A 6594-nucleotide genomic window follows, 5' to 3' on the forward strand; every position below is an offset into this window, starting at 1 on the left:
CTCAGGGTTTACATAGGAAGTAAGGGTAATTCGACCTTTTTAAGTAAGGAGGAAGTGACACAAGGGTCAAAGACTGTCAGGTTTCAGCGCTTCTGTTTAGTCTCCTCTCCTGGCCCTTTCGGAGTGAATGGGCCCTGTATCGGATCTCACCTGTTGTATGCGTCCTCCTGTTTGTCCACAGTTCCAGGGTCTGACCACAGCTCCAGGTTCCCATAACCTACAACCTGGCCTCCGCGCCTCATTAGGCGGCCGCATCGCGGGCGAAGCGCTGCAGACAGCTGCTTGGTTTGCACCGTGGCCTCACGACAAGCCCAACCAGACATCATGAGATCTCTCTGTCGGTATTCCAACGAGGTCAAACAGTGTGTAATATGAACCCTGCAACAACCAACAAACGAAAGGTTTACAGACTCAAAACAAGTGGGTATGAGGAGACGGCGCTACCGCGCATCCACTGTTTTATTTTCAGTGAAAGGCTATACCAGACCGGAGCATGTTGCCAAGCGTATTTAAATTCATTCCACCACATTGTGAGATCCGAGCTGTCTTCACCTCCACTGCGGCTCCTGACTGAAATACATGTATTGTGATATGGGTCTGAATAGAAAACCCGTGCGTGAGACAGCTTGCCGATGATCTCGATACTAGTCTGACAGTTGTTCCACCACACTACAGCTGCACACTGCCCGACTTTCACTTGGAGCGACAGTCATTTCGGTTCAAACTGAAATATCTCAACGACGACTTGACCGACAGCAGTGACATTTGTTAGGACGAAGTGGTAATCCCCTAGTTTTTCTCATTTAATACTGTCCAGCACATGATTTATGAGGAACATACCTGCAATACTAATGTTTAACTCACATCAGCCTCAGCTGTACACAATTGTTCATGGTTAACCAAAAATGTGGCAATCCAAAAAACCCTCTGACAGGAAAAAAATGGAGATGAATGAAACGACAATGCCCTGCAATGAATCAAAACCCAACTTAAACGTCCACTGAGTCCAAGTTTCTTCTAAGTTCTACTCAACAAGATAGGAACTTAAATGATGTAATGATGAATGTCATTATTTCCCATGTGTTGATGCTTGATTTTTGAATTAATACAGCATTTGTTTCTTTTTCTCTTTAGCCTTTATTTAATCAGCCAGCTTAGACAGTGGCAGGAAAAGTAGGGTGAGTGGGGAATACATGCAGCAAAAGGGCCAGGGGAAAGGGCTGGAATCAAAACTCCGCTGCTCAGCTCAGTACATAAAGAAGAGAAAACAGTTTTATACAAAGATACATCATAATTGCCATGCAAGCAGTGGCGCTCCTAGCTTGCATGAAACCCTGGGCGAGCCTCACCGTCACCTTTTTTTTGTGGGTGCTCGTGCTGCCCCTCCTCAAACGGCTGCCCACATCGCCCATGTGAGGAACCGCCCCTGCATGCAAGTTTATTTTATTCAAAAAGTAAATATAATGAATTGATGCCCATTGGTTTTTTAATACATTTGCATAACATCCAGCCCTAAAACGGTGGATTTCCCTCCCCCTCTTTTCTTTAAATAATAAGATCAGGATGGCTTATTTTCAGTAATTGTCTTAACACTGAGAGAAGCACCTCAGCCTAATCACTCCCTGGTGATTGTTTGACTGCCAGTGCAAACAAACGATTAGCAGGAGTGCTAACGAAGCACTTCACCCGACACCGCAGACACGACCTGGTGTCCTGCTAATGTCGCGGCCTAGTGTGAATGAATTACAGTTTTCGCCGAGCAGATTTTACCGGTCGACTATGTAGGGTTACCTTCTGCACAGCTCCGCTCATTAGGCTGCAGGGTGGAAACATAATTCAAGTCATCCTTTCCTCCCAATTAAAGATGGAATTTCTTTTTCAATGTTGTTAAAAGAAACAAGCAGCAGTTTCTTCACATTTACTGAAGCCAACAGTCTCCCCCCCCCCTCCCCCTCGCAGTAGTTTCAAGTGTTGGTACGTCTCAAATTAAAGCAGCGTCTTCTTACGCATTAGTATGTACACATATACGTCCAGCCCGCATGCTCTCCAGCGATGAAAGCTTGAATAGGATTTTCAGCACTTCATGGTGTGCTCGATTTTCCTCCCATTTTGCGAGGATCAAACGCAGTCTGACTGGAGCTGCCTCGCCGGGCTCATTGAGCTGCAGCGTCGCTGAGAAGTTTCAGCGATGGGAGTGTTTCAGCCCCCGTGGCAACGCAATCTCTATATCCCAATGTAATTACCAGGATAAGACTTTCTCCCTCGGTGGTGAGGGCCAAAGTTTCCCGCCATGGTGCGTGGAGATTTGATTTGATTGAAAAGGCCGTGCTGCATGGCGCGTCCTGGTGGGCTCCAGGGGCTTCTGCAGCTCATGCGTTAAGCCTCCATGCCCACATACAATAGTCGTTCGATGCATGACTATTCTCCCTTTCTCTGAATTACCGCTGTATAGAATTCTCGAGAGGAAAGCGGGGAGGAAGTTTCACGCAATTGCGGCAGAAGTGTCCCGAAAAATGTCCAATAAAATTAGATGTGTATTGAATTTTGAAAAAGGAATAGCTCTCGCATTCATTGTGGGGCTTCCGGCTTCTCCCCAGCCAGTTAAATCATCTCTGCCTGGATTACCTGCTTGTCAGCTCCTGCTTCCTGTGACAGCGTGCCGAGGTGTCTCATTGCACGTGCTCCAGGCATTTTTCCTTCACCGCGTCAGAACACAAACGTGTGTAAAAGCAAAACATCTGACCGGGGAAACGCTGGTGTCACTCTGGGAGGCCAGTGGAGTATCTCCTGGTTCTCCGGTCGCTGCGGTCAAACACACACTCAAACACTCACACACACACACACACACACAGCTGACATGCCACGAAACAACAACTGACTCGGCCGATTGATAAATGCTGTAATGCATCCGCTGCAGCATCACATGCACATTGGTTGAATCGTGCTACATGTCCATTTGGACAGGTGATTAATTTTTAAATTCCCTGCTTTCATGCTGCATCCTAATTCCATATGCAAAACCGCTTCCAGAGAACACACCACTGAATATCCTGCTCAGCTGGTTAAAAATTAATAGGAATGTCAATGCCTGAGCATTGTGTTACTTTTTAACCACGCGCTTCGTTAAATATTCAATCTCAGGAAAGGCAAATATTACATTCCTTTACCTTTGGTTGTGTCTCTGTGTCTTGTTGCTTCCTGGCTTCCCTGTTTTCTCTCCGCCTTTCTCTCTCTTTCTCTTTCTTTCCTGTTGACTCTGATGCCCAGGCGTCCGCTTAATTGGTATTTCTGTTGAGCTTTTCCGAGTGTGAAACAACAGAGCCCCGCGCCTCAAATACAGTATTTATTCATTATTTTGCACACAGTTGTCTGACAGCAGGAAACCTTGTTAGCCAAGCTAATTTAAGGGGTGACTAGCAATCCAATTAGGTTTAATTGGAGGCTGACAGAACAGCCTTCAGAGGTAACCTGCACTGACTCCCGCCACCGTTCGCATCCTCACACCCCTGGACGCTTTCTCTCCTCCCTGCGTGAGCTTTGCGACTGCCGCCTCACCGAGGTTTGCGGTGTGAGTCTTGTGAAGTCACGCAATAATGAAATTGTTACATTATGTGGCACAACAATGGAGATCTATTCATGGTGGTGTGGCGGAGCAGAGGGGGCTGCGAGAGGTGGCGGAGGCTAATTCAGCGAGGCCTTCTCACAAAGACTGGGACAATGTCCCGGGTATAGAGTTGTTGTCTCAGGGCAGGGACCACCCCGGATAACCCTCTCTCACTCGCGCACAATGGACACTGGTGGCCTCTTGGTCCACATTTTAGCAGCATGACCTATGGACAGAAAGTCGGATCATAAAAGGTGCCGGCGCATGCCTTAAAAATAACATCTTCAGCGTGTCTGTTCGGGAGCTAAAGCTGCTGCAGCGTGTGAATACTTTGCGACGGTCGGATGTGCCTCCTTTAACGTTAACATATTTAAATCACATAATACTCTTCAGATGTAAATCATTACAACATCTCACCGAACAAGCACTCTTTTAGTTTGCATCTCCTCCTGCAGTGTAACGATGTGCACTCATCTATTAGTGCTTTTTAGGCACTCTGCGGGCCTCTGCGCGAGTGTGTGCACCTCTTTGTGAAGCTCACTTGCTAACAGTTAAGTGCACGCAACTCACTTTTTCTTAAAAAACTCTTTTGTCAACTCCTGCTATATCATAAGTAAATTAACAAGCTGCCAAACCATCACAAATGACTACGACACAACAGAGGAGTTGACTGCTGTAGTTTTGATCACTGAATTGAGCACACATTGCGATTCTTTGATGTAGGGCTCGTGGAACTTCTTGGAAATTCTCAAACTCGAGTAAGTAAAAATGGACTCAAAACCCCGTTTGAGTCTACTCCTCTCTGACATAGTTTAACGTGCCGTACAGCTGTTCATGATTTTGTATCCACCCCCTGTGTATCATTACATTGTTTTGGCGGATTCGTACCAGTCGGAAACAGGAGGAACCTCGCTGATACTTGGATGAAACTTTGAGGAAAAGTTCTTCAGCTTTGACTTTGCCTCGTTGTCAGTTAATATTCAGATTTCTATTTCACAGGGCGCTTTAATGACTTCTCGTCCACGAAAGTTTAGAAAATTGAGATTTGAACGTTCAGTCCAGAGCATGAAGACAATGCTCGACAAAATATCTCAACACCAGGTCCATATAGCGGCTGTTCTAGAGCTTTCAACTGTATGACGCAATCCTCCTGAGAATTCCTGCGTCTTGTTGATACACATTTTTTTTTTAAAGGTAAAAGACATATGTAGGGAGCTTCATCGTTCAACAACATCCATTGCTAATTAGAATCTCTCCACATGACTCAAGCAGGAATATACACAGACAAGGGCATGTTTTAAAGTGATATTCAAGTTACGTTATGTCACATTCCCTGACTTCCATCGTATCTCTCAGACTCTCTCCCAGAAGTTACAGTGACAGGAGACCAGACGAAATATTACAGATTTCTCGTGGTTTGAACACTGTTGGAAAACAGCATAAATGTTACATGCTATAGCTTTAAGCCCGTTTTTGACATTACGATGTTTATATACCGTCTTGCAGAGGCATCTACTAATGGTAGCATGCTAACCAGCTAGCCCGTCCCGCTCCAAAACTCCTGCATTAGCGGTGTAAACGTCAACATACCCACGGTGCTCCCAGTCTGGACTGCTAGATGCACGGCTCACTGAGCTAACTAGCTAACAGTGGCTACAGTTAGCAGCAGAAAGGGCTCATTCTGCTCATATTCTGCTCCAATTTGTTACATATTGCAATTTTGTCCTTTAATGGACATTGTGGTGTGATTGTTTTATCAGTCACTGTTTCCAAGGCCACTGAACTGATTAAATATTATTATCAGTGAAAATCCCAAAGGACAGATGTCCTGTTGGCGTACAGGTTTGAGACACTCAGTGCGTTTACATGACACTCAAGAAAACCAAATTACTGCGTTAGTCTGACTGTGATCGGATTTTTAAGATGCATGTATACACCTTAGTCTGACTAAAATCGGACCAGATCGGATTTCTCATAGTCGAAATACACCACGTAGATTATTCGATTGAAAGTCGCATTAACTCCTGCATGTATATGTTTCCAGCGGATCGGATCGGATTTTGCGTTTTGCGCAGGCGCGAGATTTTTCCCCGGGGTCGTGAGCCGGAAGTAGACGGACGGCGGCGGCGTCTTTCCTCCGAAATCACAGCAAGAAAGAGCGCCATTGTGCATCTAGTTTGTGTAATTATCATGTACACCATATACGAAGTGTACAAAGATGTAGCTTCGTAGCTTGCTGAGGCAGCTGGTGACGTAAAGAGGTCAGTCGGAGGTGGCCCCGTTAACACTAGTTGAAATGGGCACAGCGCCACCTAGCATACCGGGGTATGACATGCTTTCGGCAGTAATTTGATTTTCTCACCGGCATGTATACTCGGATAATTGCAGTTGTCCGATTGAGCAGCATAGTCGAACTATGGCTGTAATCTGACTAAGCTGTGCATGTAAACGCACTGACTGACGTTTAATCACACTGTCCCCGAGTCGAGTCCAGCCAGAGACCTCTTTTGCATGTCTCCCCTCACTTCCCGTCATCACTCTCCTGTCACTATAATGGCTGCGTATACGTACGGTTAATAGAATTGTGTTTTGAAAATCAATCCATACACTTTGTATTGTTGATCTGCACTCATATAACTCCTGAAACCAAAACACGTCTTAATCTAAATAAACCTTCACCAATCACTTTCACCCCGGAGGTAACAGAGCGATGCCATTTTTCGACATACCCTCGCTTTGATGATCCGCTGTGAAACAACCGAGATCACGAGGACATACTTGGCGGTCCCACCTGTCCATATGCAGCAAGAACAAAAGCAGATGAAGGGTTTTTTTTTTTCTGTATGGGACCAGCGTCGGGTGCCCAGGGAAATACACAGCAGCAGCACACGCGAGCCCGCTAATGTTTCCTCTTTAAGGGAATCCGGTCGGGTGTGTGTGTGTGTGTGATCAAGAAGCGAGTGAGTGGGGATATTCCCCTATCTGATTGG

Source organism: Sparus aurata, chromosome 19 (assembly GCF_900880675.1).
Source record: "Sparus aurata chromosome 19, fSpaAur1.1, whole genome shotgun sequence".
Classification (NCBI taxonomy): Eukaryota; Metazoa; Chordata; class Actinopteri; order Spariformes; family Sparidae; genus Sparus; species Sparus aurata.